General features: G+C 46.0%; 1 long non-coding RNA gene across 2 annotated transcripts; it reads left to right on the top strand.

Moving 5' to 3' along the window:
• Positions 1-19,865: 19,865 nt before the first annotated feature.
• Positions 19,866-26,084, top strand: LOC101696933 (uncharacterized). 2 transcript variants are annotated; one of them, XR_001184448.3, is made up of 2 exons: positions 19,866-22,110; positions 25,732-26,084. It is a non-coding gene; the product is annotated as an uncharacterized LOC101696933 (long non-coding RNA). The 2 variants fall into 2 exon arrangements; XR_002387975.2 differs by having other exon boundaries at positions 19,866-23,323.
• The last annotated feature ends 1,417 nt before the right edge of the window (positions 26,085-27,501 follow it).

The following is a 27,501-nucleotide window of genomic DNA, read 5'->3' as shown; positions in this document are numbered from 1 at the left end:
CCAGGCTCTGCGGGACCTTGGTTTGCACTTTCCAACCCCGACAACTGGAAGAACGTAAGAACCTGTCACTGAAGCCAGCCCGTCCACGGCATTTTCATGTGGGAACCAAACAGGTGACTCTGCTTTCTTAAGTTCAGCCCGGGTTTGGCAAACTACTCTCAGCAAAACCTGAGCCACCATGGTGAGACCCGGCCCACCAATTCACTTCCACATGGATTATCTCCCTCACCTTCCTGCTGCGATGGCAGAGCTGAGCAGTCGCGATAGCAATCCCGCACCTAAGGTGTTTGTGAGGTGACCCTTTAGGGGCCACGTGGCCGAACCCCGTGGAGTCCAAGCTCGTGGCGCTGCTGCGTCCTCCCAGCAGATTCTGAGCTGTCAGCATTGCATCCAGGGCAGAGCGGGGAGATGTGTGTGCCGGTGCTTCCCCGCAGCTGGACAGACACAAGGGCACAGGGACACACAGTAGTAACTGGCTAAAATGAGTGGGTGTCGGGAGCAATGCTACACCATTTTAGGGAAGAACCATCTGACTAGGCCTCCTTCTCCTGCCTACAGGCCCGCTACGGCATTTCCAGACATAATTCCCTGTCGGCCCCCGGTCACAGCTGAGACCTCTATGGTCCGGTGATGCTGTGATTCTCCAGGACAAGATTACACCAGCGGGAGACACCCTGGGAGGAACCAGATCTTCATCTACTCGGTTCCTCATTGTCCTTGGATTTCTGTGGCCCCCCAGTCATCTGTTACGCCTTGTTTATCCCCATGTACCTAACTCTCTACAAGTCGTTTGTTACCTCTGTTTCTCCGGGTGCGGTAAGCTGGGGTTTTCATCTTTGCTGCCCAGAGCAGCACTGATCAGGCCCAGAGCTCAGCTTCTTCTCAGTCTCATTTTTCTCCCTTTCCTGTGTAATAAGTTAATTCACTTTGTGCTGCTGTGGCTTGCAGGAGACCAGGACTCACTGCAGAGGTCCTAGTAACGCCCCTTTCCCTGTTCCCTACAAAGAGGCATGGAGGACTTTTGAGTATTAATGGACTTTGTGTTTAATATAACCTATTTACTCAGACCTTATGACTTTCTAATAATGACTGTTTAGCAATCCGTTTGCATAAGTGCTAAATAATTAGCCATCGATTCTCATGAGCTGGTGTGAGCTAGCTCCCACTCACCATCGCTCGCTTTGAATTCCAGGTTGTATTTAAGATCCCCTTTGCTTTTAAATTGCAGGAATCGTAAATCTTTATGTCTAGGATAGTGTATGACAAGAACTTTCCAAATCAGAAGACAACTAATACCTTTGAAATATACTTCTATTTGAGTCGTCTTTTACAGGAACACATAATGTCTTTGTAGTAATTATTTTCCAAACTCTTCTGGTCCCAGGATCACTTGAGACCTCGCTGAAGAAATATAGATGTGTGGACCCCTTCTCTGAGGTCTGAACTCTGCCAGCCTTAAAGCTGAGCTCAAATAGGTTGGAAGCAGCTTTCTCAGATTGGCAGCTGAGTACCCTCAGTGCACACAGGAAGAACACTGAGACTTTCATTCTGTGGCAAAGTAGTTTTGTTTATATCCCAACATGTAAAGTTCATAGCGGGGCATTTTACATATTGCTGTTGATTTTTGTGCTAAGCCAGGAGAGTGCAGTGATGCACTGGAAGTCTTGCTAATAGGATGCAAGGCTTTTTCAGTTTCCAGTCCTGTCATCCATACCTGGACCACGGCAGGTTAATATTTTCACTCTTCTCTACCATTAGAGGGATTTCTCAGAAGATCCAAGGAAGGACTGCCTTGGAGGCTCGATTTCTGCTTTCTAGGATGTTCCGGTGAAACCCGGTTTGAGCTTGTACTCTTTGCTCCCAGACTGACACACAAGAGCACTAACCGATTTTCTCCCTGAACCTCTTCATAGCCATGGCACACCCTTGGAATTCCCCTCTGGGACCTGTTCGTGGTGGTGCTGGTCCCTGATGCCTGCCAGGGCTGTCCTAACCCTGGTTGGTGTCCTTCCTCCGCCACTGAAGTAGTTCATGCCTTTCCCGTGGACGGGACCCTGGTACATGGCTTACACTGTTTCCTTATCTCACAGATGCTGAGCTAGAGCACCCCAGGGAGTCCGGGGTCACAGCAGGTGGAGAAACCATGGAGGACCCTGCAGATTAGCTCTCTGGAGACTGCAAGGCTTAAGAGGCCTCGAAGGGCATCCGAGTTTTTCCATGGTCACGACGCCTGCTAGGAACTTAACCTGTGCATCTGTGACACCATGCACGGTGACAGCCACATCTCCATGCTCACCACACTAGCAACAATTTCTTTAGTGATTTTTTTTCATGGTTCAGCGAATGGAGTCTAACTGTTGGACTTATTTCTGTCCTAGTGTTGCTAGGCTATTTGGACTGGAAGTTACAGGAGTAGAAAATCTTAGTCGTGTTCAAAAAAGGTTTGGTTAGCTTTCAAGTGTTTCACTCAGTGGGTGAATCAAAGTCATTTTGAATCTGAAGGTTGCTCATGTAATAATTGAGATGACACATTTTGAACTCACCCTTCCTGACAAATGTTTCTTTAAAGAGACACTGGTGACTCGTGGAGAGCATGTGAGACATGACACATCAGCAGAGATGCTTTGCAAACCAAATGTTTTCAGAGATTTTCCCTGAGTAATCACCGGCATTTCCCCATTCTCTATACTCTTTGAAAAAACTTCTGCTACATCATGCTTGTTATGGGCTGTTAGTGAAGGTTTCATTTTGAAAACAACTTCTAAAGCCATGGTATGTAAAATTGCTTTTAAAATAAGACAAACCCTCTGATTTGAATACTGATTAGGATGATGAGCCCTGTCAATAACTATAGGGCCACCCACAGTGACCTTGGGAGGCTGAGGTGCTTGAGAGATGCATCTCTGGTGTTGCAGAAATAGCCCCAAAGCCTGCTCCAACCCAGGTTCCCAGTGCAGCGGGTACGAAGCTTCTCCGTCACCTGCCAGGCTCGATGTGTTAGGCTCAGCTTCTATTTTTGTCAGAAGTCAGGTAACATAATAACAACGCAGTCATTTCTCCACACCATTTTCCCCTCTTCCCTAGCCCAAATTGCTTTTTATGCATGTGGGGAGTGTCTTTACATCCTGGGCGTGCACTTAGGGAGGTAATGAATCATATTCTGAAGACTTGTTCTGGTTCTATTGCAGATTTAAAAGGAGAAAGAGAAAATCAGAATGCCCCAATTTCCTGCCAGAGGAATAGGGTGGTGTTGCAGAGCACCAGCAGATATTGGTCCCAGAGTAGACAGAGGGGGACGGGAGGGTGGGAGCTCACTGCCGTCCCTGGGGTGTGCAGGCCCTCGGCGCCTTCTGTGGAGTCTGGGAGTGCCTCGTGGTGCCCAGGTCTCAGCCCTGGGCAGCTCTCGGGCATAGCCCCTGTTGCATGCACAGCAGAACGCAATCGGCCTGATGCTTGCCTGTTCTGGGACCCCAGCCCCATCGGGTGTGGAGGGCCAGTGGGCAGCTCTGTCCCGCCCCACGGGCTACACTGAGGTGACTGGATCCCCACGGGGAAGTGTGGCACACCACTGTGTGAGGTCAGGGCGTGGACCCTCCCTGCAGGGCTCTCCTCCGCTCTCTGCCTAGGCCCTGATCCTGCCTGCTCCTCCCAGCTGCAGGGACCTCCTGCTCAAATCGTCCACCACGTGGAGATCTAGGCTCTAGTTTGAAGCTGAAGAAACTTAAAAAGGTGGTGGGGAGAAGGTAAGGAATGGGATGGAAAGACAGAGAGAAAAGGACAGAGGCCGCACACCACCTAAACCAGGAGCAGCACCTGCAAGCAGAAACCCCAGAGGGAATTTACAGCCCCACTGCTGGCCGCCGAGCCACATCTGAAAGTTCCTGGAAAGTTCATGAGCTTTGACCACTGGCAGCTCCTTCTCACTTTTCTGCAGCTTTATGGAAGACTCAGGAGCCCGGCTTATGGGTCAATGTTGCTGCAGCTGCACAGGCTCACCTGGTGTGCTCGTGTGTGCTCACCCTGTGCTCAGCCAGATTGGGCCATGCCCCTGGGCTGCTTCCTGCTCTGCACACATGGGATCCAGGGATCTGTCCTGCTCTCTCTGCAGGAGCCTGGGGCAAGACCTTCAGCACTCGTGCCCAGTGTTACCTCCAAACTGAGCTCCTCAGGATAGATTCTGACCTGACACAATTTGATACTCCAAGGTATAAATCGTCCTGAAGCCCAAGTGCCCAGGGAGGTGTGTGCTTTGTCCTAGTCCCAGACAGCTTCCTGGCCTCATTCTCACAAAGGAAATAACTCCTGGGGAAGTAATTAGATGGGGCTGCTTGACTCAGAAAGGAGAGGTGAGAATGTCTTTTTAGCAAGTTCACTCGGTGTGGCTGGGATGTGTGCCGTGATATTTCACACTGTAAACACAGCCCGGAGAAGTACTCTGGTTTTAGCATTTTCCAATGGCTAAGTTGATTGCTGCAGTCTTAAGAAACAGTAAATTATATTGGGTATACTAAAAATCACTTATTAAGGAGTGACTATGGGGAGGGTTTAGGACCATTAGAGAATCATCATAATATTGATTTTTGTTTGTGCCTCCTAATGGAAAACAACTATAGTGAAATGCAATAAATATTGATGGGAACCAAACTGAGCACTACAAAGGACATTATAGCTAGAGGGTGCTACAGAGAGTATGTCTGTGATTATCCCAAGGTATCAGCAGCAGCCAGTAGAAGACAGTCAAGTGGAGAATAGTGATCAGGGTTACAAGTGATCCCAGTCAGGGTGCTGGGAAGTGTGGAACTGTCTTGATCTTTTCTGCTGAATCTCCATTACTTTGACTTCTGTTGTGCAAATAGGATGTTTTGACACAGAAGAACATGGAGAAGTTTCTGTGAATTTCCCTATCTGGGACAGAAATCATTCTGCATGGTCAGCACTCAGAGTCATTATGCAATTCAAGGAGGGTGACCTGAGAAAATGCCACTGAACAGTGATAAAGTCTATTTATAAGCAAGACAGACTGTCTTAGACCATTCAGGCTGCTATAACAAAACAACTTAGGCTAGGTGATTTATAAACAATGGAAACCTATTGCTTACAGTTCTGGAGGTCAGGAAGTCCAAGATCAAGTTTCCAGCAGATTCCTGTGGTGAGGGACTGTTGCTCAGGGCTGGCACTCTATGCACCCCACACAGGAAAGGTGCTCTGAGTCCACTCCTGTAGGACACTAACTACACACATGAGAAGAGCCTCAGCTTACACTCATCAGCTTGGTGATTAGGTTACAACATATAGATTTGGGGGGTTCAAAACATCCAGGCCACAGCAGGGACGTGTATAAGAGCTTCACTGTGTGCACACCCTGAATGTGTGCATTTGAAGTAGGGTGAGGCAGCACTAGAGTAGATGTTTCTTTCATAGTCCAGTAGCAAACACAAAATGCCAAAAGCAACAGCATGTTTGGAACCATTCATTTATCATCAGGGAGCCATACAGGAATGTTTTCCTGGTTCTAAAAACACTGATCCTTGAAGAGTAAATAATTTTCTTAGTCACATAAAAGGTCATGAGAATGGACAGGAAACTGGATCCCCTGCTCCTGTTTTAACGACCTGGTGTCTCTGCTAGGAAATCTTCCTGAGCCTTTAATAAATGCCCTCACCACTTTCCCACCCCATGGGTGCCCTGTGCAAGGTTTTTTAACAGCACTCAGACCATATTTTAGTTAATTATTTACACATCTGATGTGCTGTACTATGCTGAATTCTTGAAAGTTAGAAAGCGTGATTTACTTTTAAATAGCTACTTCCTAGGACAACGGTAGGCATGTGATGGGTATTCAACACCTGTTTCTTGCTTCAATTAATAAATGGGCTGAAGGGTATGGGCTGCAGGAACCACGCTGTGATACTAGCACATTCACAAAACTGTGTGCGGTAAAGCGAGGTAGTTTATTTTATTTTATTTTGGGGGGGGGGTACCGGGGATCGAACTCGGGTCCTTACACTTGCGTTGCAGGTGGCGAAACCACTGAGCTAAGTCCCCAGCCCAAAGCAAGTAAGTTTATAAGCTACTCAGGTTGGAGAAAATAGTTATGGAGAGGAAGTTGTGGGAAATAAGGTTAAAAAGAGAAGACGGATCAGATTATAAATTCATGTTTAAGAAGTTTGAGTTAAACCTCATGAACTTTGTTGATCTATTTGACTTATTAGGTGGGGGAGTAACAAGATCAGAAAAACCTGGCTGCAACGGGAGGGTGGAGGGAGGAAGGCTGTAGGTGAGGAGCAGAGCAAGAGAGTAACGGCACAGCCCTGGGAGAGACCTGGACCGACAGACGGCGGGGAGGGCGGGGCCAGCGGCACAGGGAGCCTGGGGGCGCAGAGCTGAACCACACAGCCCGTGGGGGCCGGCTGCTCAGTTTCTGTTATACTGTGTTGCGGTCTTTATTATACTTCATCTTATCGCCATATGTAGTGCCTACCTATTGGAGCAAATCTGGGAAGTACAATGTTTTGGGTTGAAAGGTATTCTCCTTACCCCCAAATGTTTAACCCCAGCATCTCTGACTGCGACCTTAGCTAGTGTCTTAGTCACTGTTTTGTCACTGAGATGCAACACCCGACACGCACAGCTTCAAGGAGGAGAGCTCTACCCCGGCTCGTGTTTCCAGTCCACGGCTGGGCTGCAGGCGGCGTGGCTCAGGCCGACCCTGCCAGGCCCCGTGCCCAGTGAGCCGCTTCCAGTCACACCCAGCACCCAACAGCGGCTCAGGTGAGCCCCGCGCTCGACCACCTTCCGGCAGCCCCGCCTCTGAGTGCAGGAGGCTCTCCGGGCACCTGCAAAGTGTCGTCTTCCGTGACACTAGAAATGGAGTCTCTGCAGAGGCAGGCGACTCAGAACCATTAGAATGAGCCCTGATACAAGGAAACCGGTGTCTGTGTGGAGGGGAGATGTGGACACACGGGGGCACTGGGAACGGACGGGACGTGCAGAGCACGGGAGGGCGTTTGGGCAGTGTTGCGCAGCCAGCCACGCGCTCCTGGGGCTGTGGCCGAGCACCGGGAGCTGGAAGACTCGGGAGGCCGTCATGGGCAGCCCGGTCCCGGTGACTGGTCTCTGGCTTCCGGCCGGATGCAGACAGGAAAGTCCCACCCTGTTCACCACTGAACAGTCCAGCTTCACTCAGGCAGGAGTCATTTCAACCAGCCGATTCTTGTATTGAACAACTTGATAAAACTGTTGTTTTTCTATTTCCTGTTACATTATCTTACACAAGTTAACAAAAGCTATGCATATTTTGGTCATCCTGTATGGAAGTACCTGGGCGGGTGAGTGGCTAAATCTCCAGTTCCCTCCACACCTTTTGAAAGCTTCTGTGGGGAGTAAACAAGAGTGCTTGATGCACTGCACACGATCAACATCGGTCGCCATACTTGGTATTTTCTTTGCTAATTCTACAGGAAAAACAGCCTATGCTAGTTTTCCCACTTGGGACTTTGTATAGAAAATTTCAGAGAATTATAGAGAAATCAGCTTTCCCACAAATCACTCCTAATTTCATATTTTTATGTCAATATGGTATGTATTTCCTTTCAGTTTTCCATAAATTTTTCACATTTGAATTTGTATTATATAAAAATGTGGATTGTGCTTTTTGAAGGAAACATTAAATTCCATTTATTTTCCCCCGTGACAACATCTTCAGGAACCTGACATTCCGGAATATACCAAAACATAGATGGCCAGACCACATTTAATCCATTCCTTCACGGTGGGCATTCAGGTTGCTAAAAACATAAAGTAATAAATACTCTTTGTTTTACAGAACCATGCTTACATTTCTGATGATCTCCCTGGGGAATTTCACAGACAAGTAATCGCTTGATAAAAAGGAAATGAGCAATTACAAGCTTCTTGATCCATGCGGTCATTTCTTTCTGGGATGGTTGTACCATTTTTTCTCTGTACAAGCAATGCACAAAGGAATTGATCTTATTTAATACATTGGAAGCTTTCATTTAAATCTTCAGTTGACAAGAAAAAAACATGATATAATTATTATTGCTTTAAATTACAATTCTTTTATTATTAGTTTGAGTATTTTTTTTAATCTTAGACATTTATATTTCATCATGTAAACTAATTTGTTCATATTCTTTTCATATTTATGCGTTGTATTTTTAGTATTTTTCTCATCAATTTATTATAATTTTAAGACAGTAACTCAATATTTACAATATTGTACCACACAGAATTTCTTTTTTCACACAAAGAATTTAATATTTAGAAAAAATTTTTCTATTTTTCTTTATATCTTTATATCTTTCTTTCTCTCTCTCTCCCTCCCTCCCTCCCTCCCTTCTTTTCTTCTTTTTTGTGGTGCTAGGGAATGAACCTAGGGTCTTACACATGCGACAGAAGCGCTCTACAGCTAAGCTCTACCTGCAGCCCTGATTTCCCCTGTTCTGTTTCTTTTCCATGTGTTCCTGTCTGAAGCAACCCTCGAGTCTCCTGTGACCTGAACCAGGGGTCTGTGTTTGGCCGTTCATGGGGTTTGTCTCTGAGCTCCCTTCTTCATGGCGAGTGTACTTGCTGGGGCTGCTGTCTTTGCAGGTGGGGACCGACTCCCCGGGACAGAGGCTGGGGCTGCCTGTCAGGCGCAGGTTCACTGACCGGTCCAGCAGTGAGAACTGAAGACCCCGGCTTTTCACCCGACTGTGGGCTGGGTTTTAGGGAGTGAGAGGTGAGCGCTGTGATGGGTGAGTTCCCCGGGGACCCTGTGCTGTGGCTTGAGTATCATTTGCCTCCTTCCTTGAACTCACACATGGTTCAGTGAGGTGGGGCAGTCTTGTTACCGCTGAGTGGAGAATGGGGGTGGAGTTCTGGGTTCTCCAATTGCCTTCTGTTTGACACCCAAAGAGGGTGCTGCTCAGAAGTGCAGGGGGCTGTGCCCTCGACCCCTGGCTTGATGCCTCCCTGCCCAGCGGGAGAGGCCTGGCTTGTTACTCCTCTGTATCCAGGCCAATGGGCAGCGGGGCAGCTGCTGACTCTCCACCCTGTCTCCCTGGGCACCGCCCAGCTGGGGGGTCCTTGCTGCTTCAGGGTGAAGATGGGATTCTGGGCTTCCCAAGGGGTGTCTGTGGGCAGCAGAGTTGGGGACCCCCTACCACACGGCAGGGATGGAAGAGCCAGCTCCTTGCAGGGCTGCTCTGGTGCCCCCGCAGCATGGGGAGGTTGCAGGCCTCCATACACTCTGGCAGCCCCCCTGCTCGGCTTCTGCTAGCATGGACAGGGTCACAGGTTTTCTAGGGTGTGTGCTACAGTCAAGCAGTTGTTTTCTGAGTTTTCTTTCCCACTTGGCTGTCCCTTCCATCCTTTGGCTGGAGAGAGCAAGGTTTTTTAGGCGTTTTGTGTGTTTGTATCCTTGGTGTTTCCAGTTTGTTGGCTTCTTCATATTGAGATATACCAAGCAAAAAGAAAATGCACTGGCTTTCCATCATGTTGTTCCTAGGGCCTCGAGGTCCTGGTGGATCTGCCTTCTCCTTGTGTGGTCATTTTAGGTTTGTTTTTGTGCACAGAATGTACCCAAACTTTTTGGTGTACTTAGTGGGAACAACAGGGAAAAGTAAGCCTACTGCATTTCCTAGGAAAGGCAGGCACCCATGTGTCATGAGATGCTTTTAACTTTTGCTTTTCTCAAAATCCAGTTTGAAAATATGTCTTCTAAATGGAGCATTTAGCCTTCTTAGGTTCAGTGCAACTACTGACACAACTGTGTGCCAGCTGGGCCTCCGTATCATGAGTTCAGCATCGGTAGAGTCAACCAAGTGCAGATAGAAAACATGGGGAAAAAGATTTTTAGTTTCAAAAAGAAAATCTTGAATTTGCCATGCACCAAGCACTATGCTGAATCTGTGAAAGAAGTGATTTGTAGGCATTGTATTGGGTGTTATAAATAATCTAGAGATGATTTAAAGTACACAGCAGGACTCCTACAGATACCAAAATCTGCAGCTGCTTAAATTCTCTGTATAAATTGGCATTGTATTTGCATATAACCTATATACACCCTCCTGTATGCTTTAAATCTTCTCTAGGCTACTTAGAATAACTAAGACGTTGGAAATGCTGTGTAAATAGTTGCTCTACTGTATTGTTTATGAAATAATGGCAAGAAAAAACACAGTCCATGTTCAGCACAGATGAAATCATCACAGCCTAACTACATTTTGGATCTTTGTTGGTTGACTACACAATAGAGGACCACGACACAGAGCACCAACTGTATATAGTCCACTCCTGGCCTTCTGTAGGGACAGTATGCGTTCCACATTTAGCAAACTCTGAATTTCATTCATGTCTCTTTCGCTCTGTTAGACATATTGACTCTGCTCACCCTTCTCTGGGTGACCTCTTGTGATCGTTTCAATTGTCTAATTTACGCTATAAGCACATAGCTTTGTAGTTGCAGGAGGTTAATGTTTATGACTCGCTTCTTCTGGCCGCTTGGGTGCACACATCCTGAACTTCTGTGAGGAAGAGCTGGTATAAATACTCCTGGGTTTTGTTTTTATGAACATGTCGTATGTCATCCCTATTCTTGATAAATGTTTTTGGTGGGCTCATGCTTCTGTAATTTGCTCTCAACATGAAATGCATCGCTCTAACTTGAAGGCTTCTACAGTCGGGGATGGGAGGCTGAGCTAGTCCAAGTGTGGCTTCTTTGCAGGCTCCTGGGCTCTTCTCACAGCTGCCTGCAACTCTCCTCCTTGCTTTGTCCTCAGCCAGTGCAAGAGGCTGGGACTAGCTGTGGTCACTGGGCTTTCAGAACCTTCAGAGCGCTTCGGTGATTCTTCATGATTTTCACCTGCCCTTCTCTGAGGCCTGTCCTTAACTCTGTCTCCTTCCGGACCCTGAGAAGCATATGCAGCTCTTTCTCATTTAGTCATTCCTGTATCTTAACCTTACTTTTTAAAATTTTCCACCTTCTTTTTTCCTTTCTATGTCACCTACAATCTGGATAATTTCTTCATATCCAACCAATTTTCTCCTCTTTTTGTATCATTAAAGCTATCCAGGGCCGGGCCGGGGGTGGGGGGTGGGGGGTGGCGCTATAGCTCAGTGGTTCCATCGCCTGCTTTGCAAGCAGAAGGTCCTGAGTTCGATCCCAGTACTAAAAAAACAAACAAAAAAAACCTATCTGTTGTGTTTCAAAATTTCACTTATTTCATTTCTAGAGATTATATTTGGTGCATTTTAAATATGCTTCGTCCATCATGCACATGTTTTCTGGCTTTACACATATCTTTAAATATATTCAGAATAGTTATTTCAGAGTTTGTGTCCCAAAACATCTGTCTGAATGAAGTCCTGGTGGAGTCTGTGTTCTTTCTGCTGTTCTCAGTCATGGTGTCTCTCTTCCTTTTATTTTTAGCTGTTGTGTTGTGAGCTGATGATTTTCTTTCCTGAAATGAGATTCTTTTGATAAGATTTTCATTTGTTTCTGACAACTGGGGGAAATTCCATTGTTGGACTACTAATTTTAATCGTGTGTGTGTGTGTGTGTGTGTGTGTGTGTGTGTGTGTGTGTGTGGTGTGGCACTGGGGACTGAACCCAGTTTAATTTCCAACTTTCCCAAACATCTAGGCAGTGGGCCTTTTCCATAAAGTTAAGCTTGAGATTCCAGGTTCTCAGTGATAATTCCCCCTTCCCTGGCACCAAGTACTCTCTACACTAAGAACTGAGACGGCCAATTTCTTCAAGGGCTTCTGAGGTTAGGGGTCAGAGAATTGTTTTTTGGGTGGCTGTTTCCCTGAGGACTTACCTCTAAAATCTCAGGAGCCTATGAAATTGAGTCTATCAAAGTTTAAATCTATCTGGATAGGCAAATGATCCCAGGATAAAAGATGATTTCTGTAGTCTGCTTTCTTCTTTGGGTTCTAATTCTTGGCTAGATTTTTTTTCATCCTAGGAATTTGTTATTCTTGGACCCATTGTTTCTTTAAGAACACTTAAAATATTCATTTATCTAGGATGATTAGTTCTTTTCAACAAGAGATTGTTCTAGGGACTTTGCTCAACATATTACAGAAACAGAAATAAAGCCATATATGAATCTGAACCATAGGAATCATATTAGTTCTATTTAGAGCATATTTGTATTGTTTTTCTCATTGCCTGAGATTTTTCTTTTCTGTTTTCCATCTTAGTATATCTGACACATTTTATTATTTTTCTTATAATTTCTTATTGTCTATTTAAAGCCTATCAGTTCTAATTCATAAATGTTATATTTGTGTGTTTCTTATGTCTGGGATAAGTTGTAATACCTGAAGAAACAGGACAATTATTTTTGTCTTTTTAATTCTTGTGTATGTGTCTGTGTGTGTGGTTGATAAAATTTGCTTCCCAGTAAATCTTTAGTATATATTTGAACAATTAGTGTCAAGTTTATAGTAGTGTTATTTAGTGGTACCCTTAGCAATGATAACTTTTTCTAAAAATGTTAGTAATATAGTTACTTTTAAAGACTAAAATAAAGTTGATTTAATTGCTCCACTCAAACACAGCTGGAGGAGTTGATTAAAATCTCAATTTGTAAATCCTTAAAATGTGTTCATATGCAAACACTGTAAGTGTGTAGGTTTTACTTCTCTATGAGATATTATTGTAGATAGGTAAATTAGATATCTAGACAATTAGACAGGGCCACCCTGTAAGGAGCCAACATGGAGGACAGTGAAGACACTTTCACTGAAGGCCAGCATTGTAAAAGGAGAGAAATTGCCACACCCATTAGGATGAATAGCAGTGACTGATATTCTAAACAGGTGTCAATCACCTGGGTGAGGGACCAAGATCTTCCAAGAAAGATCTCTGACCCACCTCTTACCAAAAATCCTTGCTTATTCCTTGTAGCTTGCTACGTGACTTGTTTCCCTATTGGATCCCCATTTAATCAATATTACCTAAGCTACTATACTTGTGTGGGACTGCATAACTCTGTAATCAAATGTGGGACTGCATAACTCTGTAATCACAAAACTCCCCTAGCCCCAACTGTGATTGAATGTGAGTAAATAGATAAAGATGCTTGTTAGCTCCGGGACACTAGATAAGATCTGTATCAGCCATAAGGTCCCAAAGTAAATTACTCAACTCTTTGTTCAAAACTGATGTTTATAGAACAATCTACAAACATCTGCTGACCATCAGTACGTGTCAGCTGACCACTAACCTTTGTTCCTCTTCTGTAAATTTCACCTGTTAACTTCCCCTGCAACCCCCTATAAAAGAGCCTCAGACTCTGGGCTAGTCGCCTCTCTAAGCTACTTTGCTTTGGGAGTGCCGTCTGGCCAGACTACGGTCTGTTTTACTTTCCAACTTGTCCGGTGTGTTCCTTCCCGGGTGTTCTTTGCTGCAGTCAGCTCCTCGGAGCATTTGGTAAGGCCCTTGGTCTTACATTTGTCATAATCTTATTGGTTGTTAATAGTTTTGTCCACTTTGTGATTTCCCATTGGATCAATATTACCTCAGCGACTGTACTTGTCATCTTACTCATTTTGTCCCACCTGGAACCTGCCTCACCTCATGTCTTTGTCTCATAAAACAATTTTGAGAAGTTGTCTGTGCGGGGAACCCATTTTCTGGCCCGCCTTCTGGCTCTCTTAGGCAGAAGCTTTCTTTCTCTCAATAAATTTTTCCTACTCTTAACCTCCATTGTTCCTAGAATTCATTCTTCAATTTTTTTTTTTTTTTTGGTACCGAGGATTGAACTTGGGATCTTGCGCTAGTGAGGCAGGTGGCAGAACCACTGAGCTAAATCCCCAGCTCTTTCTTTGATTTTAAAGAACACGAACTTGCGTTTTGGATATCTAGCAGGTTTGGGAGTTGCAACTCCTTCCCTGCATCAATCTTACAGAGGCTTAGATTGTTAAAAAACTTGAAGGATGAGCCACTTCAAATGAACTCCAATGTTAATGTTACCAGCAACTTGAAGTAATTTCTAAAGATAGGTTTTCAAGAGCATGTGTCACTTAGTGTTCAAATTTCATTCATCATGAGTATTTTATGTCATTCTTTAAAAAATAAAACTTTATCAGACATTTGCATTTCTGCCCAGCACATTGTGATGTCCATATGGTGCATTTTACAAAGCACGAAAGAAGAAGCAAATGACAGCCTAATCTGTTTCATTCATTCATCTGCTCTGGTTACTTCACTCCGGAGGGTTTTCGGCAGAAGCTGAGGACATAGTAACGGGAATGCATCACTGGGTGCAAATTTAACCCTAAGTAGTCCTTTCTGCTCTGCGCTGCAAAAGTGAGCCCGTGTTCCCATTAGAAAGACTGAGCTTTTATACAGTATTTTCTATAGCAAAAAAAAGAGATCTTTTTATTTTTTTGCCAAAGAGGCCTCAAGGTAAAATATGAACTCAAAATGTTTTGGGTAAAACCTTAAATATAGTGAGATAATTCCTAAAGTATTATAACGCAGTTAGATTAGCACAGTTTGGCTAAACCAGCACTGAGGTAGGATAGAAGAAAGAAAAGGTAGGTGGGAAGGAGATAAGGAAACCATAACTGAAAATTGTACTTTAAAGAAGACTGCATCTTGGTATGTAGCCCGAGGCCACACCCCCTGGTTAACCGCAGGCTCCTTTCCTTCGGTATCATCACGCCCCAAATTCCTCAGGAATATTTAAGTTCAGAAATCAGCTTAACTGACAAGAAGCAGAAACCTGATCCTAAGGTCAAGAACAGGCTGAAAGAGAGGAAAGAATACTTAAATTATCTATCTAAAAAATCCCCAACAGCCTACACAGAGCCTGAATCTGTAGAACGGGCCAGCTCCCCTCTAGAAATGGGCAGCTTTTCCACCCCTCCAGAGAAGCATGAAGGTTCCTTGTGATATGGGGGAAGAGATATAACCCCCCAAACCTACTAGGTATCCAAAACGTGAGTTTGTGTTCTCTAAAATCGAAGAATGAATTCTAGGAACAATGGAGGTTGAGTAGGAAAAATTTATTGGGAGAAAGATAGCTTCTGTCTAAGAGACAGAAGGGGACCGGAAAGTGGGTTGCCCGCCCACTCCACAGTTCAAAGACGTTTTATACAGCAAAGCTGTGTGGTGAGGCGGGTACAAAGTGGGACAGAACTGTAAGACCCAATGGAAATTTACAAGGTGGGCATGAGGTGGGACAAAACCATGACCAACCAATAATACTACAAGTACAGTCACCCAGGTAATATTGATTAAATGGGGGTCAAATGGAGGAGCAAGTCTCGTAGTAAGTATACAAGGATTTTCAGTAAGGGTGGGTCAGGGATATTTCCTGGAGAGGCTGGGTTAAAACCTTGATCCCCCACCCAGGTGACTGATACCTGTTTAGAAGATCAATCACCGCTATTCATCCCCAGGGAAAGCACGAGGGTGTGTAGTTTCTCTTCTTTCACAATGTTGGCCTTCAGTGAATGTGTTGTCACTATCCTCCATGTTGGCTCCTGGAGGGCCGGTCCTGTCTAACTGCACACAAGGTATCTAATTAACTTACCTGCCTGCAATACTTACACTTCTCTACCCTGAGAGCCTGCACTCTTTCTTTCCATGTGTACTTTTGAACCTCAGCCCAATAAAACCCTTCCCTGAAAATCCTTTTTCCCGTGAGTCAGCAAACCTGCAAACTTATTCGGAGGACGGGCTGGACTGGGGTCCTTAAGTCAGCTTCAGGGGCCTCTTTGTATTACAGTTGGCTAAGTTAGTTCGAAACGATTACAAGCAGTTACAAAAAACAGTTGAGGCACATTCACTGGTCAGCATTACAAAAAGAGAAAGTACTGCACCCATCTACTTCCCCTGGGGATGAATAGCAGTGATTGATATTCTAAATAGGCACCGATCTCTCTAGCCCATTTCCTTTCTGGAAATTCCTTGTTCATGCCACATAAGCTTGTGTCCCGATTTGATCCCCAATTAATCAATATTCCCCGGGCGACTGTACTTGTAATCTTATTGGTTGGTCATGGTTTTGTCCCACCTCATGCCCACCTTGTGATTTCCCATTGGATTTTATTAGCTGACTGCAGTTTTGTCCCTCTTTGAACCCGCCTCACCTCGTGGCTTTGCTCAGTAACACCCCTTTGAGAAGTGGGTGGGTGGCAACCCACTTTCTAGTCCCCTTCTGTCTCTTCAACAGATGTCATCTTTCTCTCAATCAGTTTTTCATACTCTTGACCTTCGCTATTCCTTTAATTCATTCTTCGAGTCTAGCAAACACGAACTCACGTTTTGGATATGTAGCAGGTTGGGAGGTATAGTATTTCCCTTGTTTGCGTTAGTTTTGCTTATTTGGATCACTTGCTGCCCTGTATCTTTTGGACCCTGTCTGGTGGCAAAGACCATCTAACTGAACTATGATTTAGGACAGATGGGCACAGTGATTTTATCCCCCAGTAGCCACATTAAAAAATAGACAAACTTTATGGTATATATTATTTTACCCATTATATCCAAAGCCATATGCTTTCAAAATATTTATCACTTAAAACTATTAATGAAATGGTTGTAGCAAGTATAACTCACAGTGTTGCAGCTCTAGGTGGTATAACAGAGGCAGGCCCAGACGAATGGAGCACACACCCTGGAAGCTGGAGGCAGGTTTATTTCACTGGCAGACTGATCAGGGTCTTCTCCACAAAGCAGTCAGCCTCGTCTTGGGGGTGGACAGGGTTTATTTAGATTTGGGGAAAGAGGGGTGAGGATACAGTGGCCAGACATGCAGCATCAGTTCATGGGTTGAGGTAGGTGCAGTCAGCTGGGACAGTTGGATAGAAGGGTAACTAGGACTCAGCTTGTTTACATATGGGGGAAGCAGGGGTCCCAGAAACCTACTGAGAACAAAGGACCGGGGGAAACATGGGGCCAGCCTGAGGGAGACCCAGGCAGGTTTTAGGTGCAGGAGGGGTCAGAGCTAGGAGGAGCCGTTTGTTTGGTGGCCGGTTAGCTGCAAGCATTGTCTCTTTCCAGAAATCATTTCCCTGTTCAAAATATTTTACTTTCTTTTCAAAACCTGTGTGTACTTTATACTTCTAGCGTACCTTACTTCGTTTGCTAATAGTGGAAATATTTGATCTGCATTTAGATTTCACAAAGCATACAGCAGAAAAGATAGATTCACATACGTTGTTCCAGAAGCAGTTCACAATTTCCAATATCCAAAATAATATTAGTCTTTCAAATTAAGTCTGAATTGATCAAAATTACATCAGATGAAAGTGAACCTAGGCTCATTTTAAGAGTCCACAGCCCACATGGCCGGAGGCTACTTTATTACAGGCGGCCCTGAGCCTCGTGGGATTGGGGGATGGAAGCCTAATTTAGTGCACTCAGTGACTGGGCCACCGAACATAGTTTATGAGACGTTACATGCTTTATATAAATGATATAATAATCATTTCTATTGTGATTTTTATAGGGATTTTGTTCTCATAAAAGTTCTACGGCTAATTTTGGCAGAAGCACAGAGCCAGTGGCTTGTTCTAGATTTGCCATTTCCAGGCTAACCAGAGTCAGGGCTCACAGTCAGAAACAGCAGAGCACAATCGAGGTTTCGGGGCCTGGTGAGAGCAGAGGTCGGGTTCGCCTTCACCCCCAAGGGCCCGGCTCCGAGCCCGAGCTTTCCAGCCCACCCCTGCCCCCGCCCTCGGGTCTGCAGCCTGCGGGGACAGCGACAGTCAGCACTGTTTCCTTCAAGTGAGCGACCCCTTAGACAAAGGAATACCCTAGGCCTGCCGGCTTCTGTTAGAGGGCCTGTCCCAGGCCGCAGGCTGAGGTCTCTGGGCACGGCAGGAAGAGGAGGTACCTCGGCTAGCGGCACCCCCTGGTGAACCAAGGCTGCTGGACTCTACAGCACCGAGGTAGCTGAGGAGCAGGCACAGAAGCAGATCATTTTGCGAGACGTTTTATTGCCGCCCGTGTTCCGCACGGGGCAGGCTACAGGTGGTGACCGTTGCTTCTCAGCTGAGAGCGTACAGGGAGAAAGCCAAGGTGGGTTTTCGCCAGTCACTGTGCTCTTGCTGGGCTTAAAACGTGAACGGCGCCGTGATGGTGACTCCCAGGAAGCAGTGTGTGCGGGCAGCTGTCTCCGCCCCTTCTGGGACCGAACCTCAGCCCCGCAAGTGCCATGCTTGTGCTCTCTCTCTGCCTAGTGCGGGAGAGGCCGTCCGCCCACGGACAGCACCCGACTTTGATTTCCTCTTACCCTTTGCCCAGAATGAAGCCTGAAAATCTGGGAGAAGGAAGCAGGGAGAGGCCTTCACGGACAGGTCTTACAGAACGGACGCTCAGACCAGGAGTTAGGTCCAGGTGCCTGCGAGGAAGGCGCCTCCTGGCCCTGCGCTCCCGGAGTCGGAGTCGGGGAGGAGGACGCTGTGGGTCTGGGGCCGCGGTGCCCTCAGCGGCCAAGGGAACCTGGTCTCTGCTGTCTCTCTCCCTTCCGCTCCTGAGCGGGGCCCCTGTGTCTGGAGCCCTGGCCTTGCCTCAGGCCCAGCAGCTTCAGGGCTGACCTCCCCTGAGTGAAATCCTCCCAAATCTCGAGTCAAGACAAACCCGGTCTCTTCGTAAGTTGATTATCTTAGGTCATTTCTCTTTTTTTCCTCCCGGTATTGGGGATCGAACTCAGAACCTTGCACTTGCACAGCAGGTGGAGTGCCACTGAGCGAAGCCCAGCCCTATCTTAGGTCAGTTCTACAGTAACGACAGCTAAGACAAAAACATCAGTTTTTGACATCTAAGATTGTTGATTTATTAGGTTATTATTTGTACTGTTTCAAATGATAACCTGTCCAGAATTTCTAAGAACCCTTGTTACCATTCTTCTCTGCCTCACACTAATCACAAACCTGGGACAGTTCATTCAAGGCAGTTGGGTCATCGTGTGGGGAGGAAGGAACCCTGATGCGACCACGGAGTCCAGTGACAATGTTACCTGAAGAGAACTGCAGGCTGTCCTGTTTCCCTTTTGAAGGAAATCTTGATGTAAGGGAACTGGCAAGGGGAAGGGGTATAGAAAGGCAATGGCTTATGGCTGCCATGAACTCCACATTTCTAAAATAGCCAAACTTCTCTCTGGTAAAGAAGAGGCCTCCAGCAGCTGCCTCCACTTAACCTGCTGTGAGCAAATCAGGCTGAATATATGCGGGAGACATCCACCCTATGTTTTGTTTTTACTTCCAGAAATTGTTTCCAGCTGGTTCTTCTTCTATCTAAAGGAGAGTCTGTGAAGCATCCATGCCACAGGATAAATTATCAAAGCAGAGAGAAAGTCATATGAGATTTGGCCAAATGACTCATTTGGAAGAATACATATTTTATTAATAAGATACTTTTTTTCAAATGAGAAGCAAAACTAAAAAAACTATCTGTGTATCTACAAGATAATGCAGATTCTCTGTAGAGGGTGACGCAGCTGCAAACAGAGTCCGGGACCCGACGCAAGGAGCCGACAGTGCAGAATCATGTGAACACTGCTGGTACGGAAGAAGGCCTGACACTAGACAGATTTCCAAAGAAGAGACAGCAAAAATTTCCTAAAAAGTGACAAGTGTAGGAAAAACTGGAGTCAAAGGCAATCGCAAGGTTTGTGGCTTGAGCTGCACCTGGAAATTTCTATCACCTGTGGCAAGGAATACTGCAGGCAGAAGCAAATAGATTTTGGCGGGGGAAGGAAGATTGGACGTCTGGTGCTGGGCAAATCAACCTTAAGATGCCGTTCGTAGCCCAAGGGAGCTGTTGAATAGGCCAACAGCAAGGTGGGAATTCAAGCTAGAAATCCGAGTCGTTATCTTATGGACGGTGAGTACAACCCCGAGACAGGTAAGATTCTCGGAATGAGCATAGACGAACAGAAGGGAGAACCAAGGAACACAGGGTCGGTTGTTGCAAAGTTTTGGGGTATGTGGAAGAAAAGGGAGGGTCCAGTGAGAGGACGGAGGAGCAGAAATCAGTGGGTAACACGAAAGCCACGGATGCCCCGCGATCCCGCACCTAACGCCCTGGCTCTGGTGAGCACTTCACTGGGAAGGGAGCCGTGGTCCACAAAGGCAGAGGCAGCGTGGGGTCCGGCCCCACCCTGCCGTGTCCTGTCAGACGCAGTCCTCCCGCCTCCTGCCTGCCTGCTTCTTTCCACGGGACACCAGGGGCCACGCTAAGTTAAGTGCCAAGGGTGAGCACACCCCTCTCTCGCGTCTGAAATGGCCTTCTTCCACTTCTGGAAAGAAACTGCAGTTCTGCTCCTTGGGCCATCTCCTGTCCTGAAGCTTGCTGAGTATCTGCCCTCCTTGCTGGATCTTCTGCTTCTGAAAAGGACTTGACTTAGTTACAGCAGTTCCTGCTTTGTATTCTCCCCCCTCCTTTAACTTTCTGCCCAGGAATGTTTGAATTCTGTGTATCAACAGCTATTGTTACGATGTTATTACTAAGCCTCTTGATTTAGTACTGAAACTGGAAGGTTTTTTTTTTTTTCGTACCGGGGATCGATCTCGGGTTCTTGTGCTTGCGCAGCAGGCGGCGAAACCACTGAGCTAAATCCCCGGCCCTGAAACTGAAAGTTTAAAGAAATAAGATAGGTTATCTGCAAAATAAATGAAGGTAGAAGTCTAGCACGGGAGAAGATTTTATCCTCCTTTGATGGTTTTGTGGGAGTAAAAGCTGATGGGCCCAGCGCCCCAGCAAACGCCCCAGTGATCACAAGTCGAAGGCCGGTGCCTTTGCAGCCTTTTTGACTTCATCTTCACCCAAGACACAGGAAGTTGATCTGAGAGCTCGTCACTTACAGAAGCACAGAGCCATTTGTCTCTCTTTTATGCATGAATGCAGTGACCAGTAAACTCGCAACACAGAAAGCTGAGCCTGAGAATAAGGAAGACTGTATTTTACACCTTTGCTAGTGTCACTGATGTGTGTATTGTGCAGATTTGTGCCTTCCAATGCATACAGCAAGGTTGTCAGTTCTATAAGGGCAAGAATTATGTTCCCATTATGTGATTTATGCAAAACTGAAGCCCAATGTTCTACCTTTACTTAGATTAACATAGAACTCAGGGATGATGTTATGCTGATGCTTTAATGATACTTAATGCTGCATTGAGTAACGGTAAGTATTTACCTGTCAAGTGCAGAGATCTTTTCCTATTTTGATCGTGGTTTCTATACAAGTGAATAATAGTATGATTTCTTTAACTTTGTTTCTTTTTTTTCTTCCAAAATTGCCTTCCAGTATTAGTTAAATCTTTACTGTATCTTGCACACTGTAACCTAGTGTGGAGCACGAGTCTGACCATTAAAGTATTGGCCAAGCAGGCACAAAGGTTAATTGAAAATCTCTAATAGCCACAGTGCTCTACAGACAAAATCCTCATAGCTATTTTCTTCATTCATAAAGGCTTGCGCCTTTCTTACCATTAATGTCAGAAGCACAAATGATTCCTTTGAAAGGGAGTTTGGAGCACAGGATCTGCAAAGGGAAAGGACTGATGCATGTGGACTGCTTGCCAGGAGGCTGCAGTTCCTTTCATACACTCACTTTAAACACCTTCCTTTCCTCTGCTTCAGACCCAAGCAAGTGGCCCTTGCCCTGCAGGGAACAGCTCCAAGACCCCTGGTAGGTCCTGGAGCCTGGGATAGCACTTACTGTGTGCTTTTTGATATGCACATGGATCTGTGATTATGTTACTTTATAAACTGAGCACAGTAAGATATTAACCAATACAACTGAAACAAAGTTTTCTACTAACATGCTGTTAGTAGAAGTTCTGTGAATATGGCCTCTCTCTCTCTCTCTCTCTCTCTCTCTCTCTCTCTCTCTCTCTGTGTATATATTGTGTTATACTTCACCCACACTCTGTAGCTTCTTTTTGGCAAATCAGAACTGCCAGCATCTCCACTCTTGGCCTTTGGGGCAACTGTTAAGTACAGTATAGGACACTTGGACACAAGCACCCAGCACTGTGCCAGCCGACCTGATCCCCCGGGCTGCTTCCAGGCGACCAGCGAAGGGCTCCACATGGCAGACAAAGGAACATTCACACTGCGGACAGGCTGGGGCAGGCACCGTAAGATTTTATCACTCTACTCAGAATGGATGGCAAAACCTGAGTTATTTATTGTTGGAATCTTCAGTGTGATAGTTTGTATCGGGCCACAGCTGACCTGGTGACTGGAAACCTGTGCCCGAGGCGGGAGGGCTGTCTGTACCGATACGATGGAGCGAAGCCACTGCAGGACTGGGCAGAGGCACAGCCGAGCCATGCACACTTAAGGGTTTCCCCTGAAAGCAGCCAAATTTTAATTAGGCCTTGCAGATGATGCTATGTAACAGGTACTCTAATTCCGCATGTGGGAAGAAGAGGTCCTGTGGTGGAGACTGTGCTGAGGTCCTGCATGCCTCAGTCCCCGCTGCCCTGTCAGTGTCTCACACGGCGCGGTGCCCAGAGGGACAGCCCTCTGCAGTGCCTGTCAGTCGAGACGTGAAAGGCTCTGCTCTTGAGACTGTTTGCCTTCTGACATTTGACCTTAGCTAAATCACAGAACCAGCCCTGCTCCATTTGCTCATCAGTGAAAGAAAGCTGATCCTCGATCCCTTCTCAGCTCCAGAGACGTTGTTGGAGTTCCTTGGGTCAGGGTGACATTGAAGAACGCTTTCAGTGTCTTTCAAACAGATACTGTCTAAGCAAAAGTCTGCAACCGGTGTATCACTGCTATGGACTTTTTGTGCCTATGGGAGGAATCCATGTAAAGTCTCCATTATCTCTTCAGTTCTTGAAAACCACACACATAACAATAAGGAAAAACAGGTGTAGAATGTACAAAGAGAAATAATTGCTCCTTGTTGCAGTCCATTAATTAATTTCTAGTCCTCCCGCAGGAACTTGAAAAGCATTTGCTTCATTTCAAAGCTTTAGCTAGTTCCCATCACCACTCTGGGTTGGCGTCTGAGAGCCTGCCATGTAAATACTTCAGTCGTGAGTCCCCATCTGAGCCAGTAAGCAATGGTCCCTCACAGCACAGCTATGCATGGCACCTAATTAACGATGCCTTCAGTCCCTTTCCCTGTTGCTATGACATAAAGGCGCAGGCCTATACAGAAGGGATCGTCGCTTAGAAAAAAAGGCAAAGCAAATAAAACGCATCAGAACTCGTCTGGAAAGTCCTCGACAGACTCCCTACCCTCCAGTTCACCTTGCGAGGTGAAGCACGTAACGTCTGTTCTCACTGCCCCTGGTGTGTGTTTCTTAAGATTTCCAGTTCTTCACTTCTGCTTTACTGGTGAGAATTGCTTTCTTCTGTGATGCTAAGATCATATTTCGTTGTGCTTTTCCTTACAGCTTCATAACTGTAGAATTCGTTCCCCTCAGCTAAAGCTAGTTCCTTGTTATTTTCCTATCTTCACTTATTTCCAATATACTAGTCAGCCAAGCAGCCAGCAAAATGAAAGCCTGTTGGCATCATTATGTGTGAGATTTTCTATGGGAAAAGCTTCCTTTCACTCATTTTTTAAAAAATGGTGTCTGAGATGAGGACATGAGGCCAAAAAAGCTCAAATTGGATTTTAAAACATAAAAATATAGGAAAAGGCCCCAGCTCACAAACAGGAGACTAAAATGTCATCTTCACTCAGAGCTGAGTGCAAAGGGTTCCACTTTTAGGGTCAGCTCAGCTTGCAGAACAGAAAGCACCATATGGAGCAGCTCTAATGAAGTTATACCAGTAAGGGTTGTCATGAAATGGTTTAGAAATAATAAAGTCTAGATCAACCAGGGCTGAGTTAACTGGAACTTTCAATTTTTCATAGTTCAGTTTGCTTTTTCCTTCTAGAGGAAGAGCTAAGTGCTAATAAAATAAACGTACAGAGTTAAAAATCCCTTCCTTTGTTATTTTTGAGGAAAATGAGGCCTATGATTTAATGATTGGTATCTATTTTTTGTCTAAATTTAGAGCTCTGGCAACTCTCTAATCTTCCCCAGTTTTTCAGTGCACACTGGTTGTGCAGCTTAGTGGTTTCAGTTTGCAGGTCCATACGTGCGCGTAAGACACTTTAAGCCTTTCTCGCCACCACCTGCCAGCCCCTCCCTCCAGTTTCACAGCTTGGGGGTTTCAATTCCATAGCGGAGTTTGATCGCACTCACACCCCCTCAACGCACCCGTGTATCCCTCCTGGTTCCCCTCCTCTTGTTAATAGTGGGCCCCTTCCTTTCTGGACATCTTTTCAGACCCCACACCTGAGGGAGAGCCTCCATGTGTCTTTCTGATTCAGGCAGCTGTCTCTGCTGAGAACACGACGCTGCCTGATCTACACTACCTCCGACCACTGTAAAGTCACCTGGACCCAGGCCTTGCATTTCGTGCTCACAGTGGCTTCAGAGTCTCGCGTCTGGGGGGTCACAGGCCGCCACACTGACAGGCCCAGGCCCACGTCCCCACACCTGGCACCGGAGTTGGGATAAAGACTTTCCAACTCCAGAGCCCAAGGTTGTGGTTGCTGTTTTCTCCATCACATCGATGGATAGATCCCAAGGGCTCTGATGAGTGTGGAGTCTTAAGACGGGAAATATGGTTTCACATAAACTTAAACTGAAGACAGAGTGAAAATACCTGTGAAAATCTCACGAATTTGAACTATAGGTTAGAATTGCAGGAAACAGGAAAATTAATTCAGTATGAGTCAAAGACACGATGTAACCTGATAGGCTTTTAATAAACTTTAATTTTAAATATGCATTTAAGAGGTGTCATTGCTTCTGCTGAGTTAAGATTACTCGAGCTACATTGTTGACTGGCGGAATGAGAAGGAATTGTATCTGGAGCCAGGAACACACTTAGAAGCGTACTGGCCTGCATGACAAATTCTCATCCTTGAACATGGAGTATACTTTGAAACTGATAGAATGTTGGTAAATCCCTTAAGGTCGTGTCTTCCTTGTCTTCTATCCCACTGGGCCTATCTGAATATCTTTTACTTCCTACACTGTCAGTAAACAATTTTAAAAAGCTTGACTCATTATTATTATTTTTTTTTACCATACTAACAGATGAATGAGAACTTCGCAAAATTCCCACTTTTAATGTCTTTGTATGGCAAAGTAAGAGTATTTGTTGAGAAGGCTTTGTGCTTGTTTTGATTGTCTCAGGGAATCCGCTTAGACCCTGTCCGGAAGCACTGAGAAGAACCTCATACCCGTGGGATCGGGATCTATTCCTGCAGAGTGCTTACCCCGTAGAAAATTGTTTTCCTTTTGATGAAAGTAATCATTTCACTGTTCTCAATGTTTTCGGTCCTACGTACAGAATGGCCCCTTGCCTTTTTTAATGTGATTGCTTAGATGAAAACTGTGCAGTATATAATTAAAATTAAAGATGCCTGTGTATGCCAGGAAGGTGTTTTGCCTTCGACTGCCCCACGGTTGATCCGAGGAGGGCCTGCTTGGGGAAGCTCACTAACGAGCTCTACGCCAATGTCACAGGCAGGACTGCGTCTCCATGTGCTCAGCTGTGATTCCCAGAAACAACCTCCAGTGACCCACACAGCATCGAACCGACCAAAGCCTGGCTGCAGGAAAAGCTTTTCTTGGTCATGTGGACAACACCCCTGGCCTTTCTTTTTCTCCTGGGGAAAACAAACCCCATTTCACATTTTCCATAACAGTACTTCAAGCATTTCAAATTATTTATTGCAGGCCTGGAAGATTTTGAGCAAATGCAACCTACAGAAATCCCAAGAAGTGTCATCAGGGACAGAAGACCATTCTTTGCCACTAGATGAGAGCCACACAACTAAGTCACCTCTCCAGCTGAAAAGCCCGTGCCTGCTCCTTCCTCGGGCAAGCCCAGCTTTGGTGCAGGGTCCTCAAAGGCTGACACTTGTGGGAAGGAGCCAGGAAGGCCATCGAGGTCCTGTGGACAGGCAGGCGCCAGGTTTGTGTGTTCCTGCCTGCGGGTCAGCATATCCTATAATGTTTTCAGGAATCATATTTTGCTGCTCCTCCTGTCTTGTAGCATTTCTAATTAAAGTACCTGCTTGTCTGAACAGGTTTTCTGAGCCTTCGAAAGACACTTTTGTGTTTATTTTCCTTCATTTGTATTTTTAGTGCCATTTTTGATCTTGCCTTCAGCGAAGTAGGAATACAGGATGCTTGGGCACAGGGCTGCTAAAGGGCCTGCGGAGTGTCTGGCTACTGCAGGGATGGGGGACAGCTGCTGAAGGGAGGGGTTTCAGCTGCCCTGACCCCTTTCTGAGGACAGCCTTCGGGGTGAAGGGGGCCAGGCCAATGGAAAAGTTTAAGACAGATCAGAAAACACTGGAAGTATTTAATTCAAGGGAGAAAAAGGACTGATGTTGGAGGGGATGAAACAAAGGGACATTGGAATAGAGAAAGGAAAGTCTGAAATGGCCAGAGTGGGATTGAAAATGACACGTTTTGAGAGTGGCTCAGCGTTTATCTGTGAATCAAGTCCCCGGGGACTGTGGCTGGACTCAGCACTACCCTCCTTGTCCCGGATGCCCCAGTGAGGTAAGGAAGAGGCAGCAGCTCTCTGCAAACATGAGCCCAGAGGAGAACGGAGCAGGACTCAAATGCAGGTCTGAAGGGTGTCACGCGCATGCCTGTGATCTGCACCATGTGCGATGCTCTCTCCGTTTCAGCTCAGACCTCCGATCACGCCCTCACTTGTGTCCTTTATTGCCACCGAAAGTCACTAGGTGTTCATGCTGGAAACCGCTCCTTCATCTTGAACAGATACAGATGATAAATGGCCCCATTCTGCTTTCTGCCCCACATGTGCCATGGGAAGATGGCTCACAGGTAATGGTCAGACCCCACGGGTCAAAGCCTAGAGACCCTTCCCAAGCGCTGAGCTGGCTTTTCTTACCCCTCTGTCCTGCTGCCGCCTCTGCCCCACCTCCATGGTAACAGTGGGTGCCGGAAAGAGAAAGAGATAATGGAGTTCTATGGCAGAGTGGACTCCACTGATGTTCAGGACTAGCACTGCTTCCTGAACAGCAGAGCCCCATGTTCGGTGTCTTCACTTGCAGGACCGTGATTCAGCTCGGCTTACGACGCCCTGAGTGCGCGTCCACCTTCTTAGTCCACGTGTTTGATTAGGTTAACCTGACAGGAAAGGTATCTGAACACATGAATGTCCAAATACTCTTGTTTGAAAAACAAGCCAGCAGAACAAACGATACCCTGCCTCCCCACTACATCTGTGCATCTCCCTATTCTGAAAGCCACAGTGCACTCTCCACCGGGGCCTCTTCCTTTCCCCCACTGCAAGCTTTCATGAAAATGTAAGGGTTACTAGATGTTGGACAGGTGAGGAGGCAGCACTATGGACTTGTTTTACTAGTTGGTTGTCATGAAATGAATAACACTGAAAGAAAATTGCTGGCCTACAGTGAAGACCAGCTTGTCACAGTGACACACCTGGAGATGACAATGAACAACTCT

This window comes from Heterocephalus glaber, unplaced genomic scaffold, assembly GCF_053883595.1.
Source record: "Heterocephalus glaber isolate CG9 unplaced genomic scaffold, H.glaber_assembly_v1.0 deba00001550, whole genome shotgun sequence".
NCBI classification, from domain to species: domain Eukaryota; kingdom Metazoa; phylum Chordata; class Mammalia; order Rodentia; family Bathyergidae; genus Heterocephalus; species Heterocephalus glaber.
Note: the sequence above shows the minus strand (reverse complement) of the source record. Positions and strands in the feature narration are given on the sequence as shown.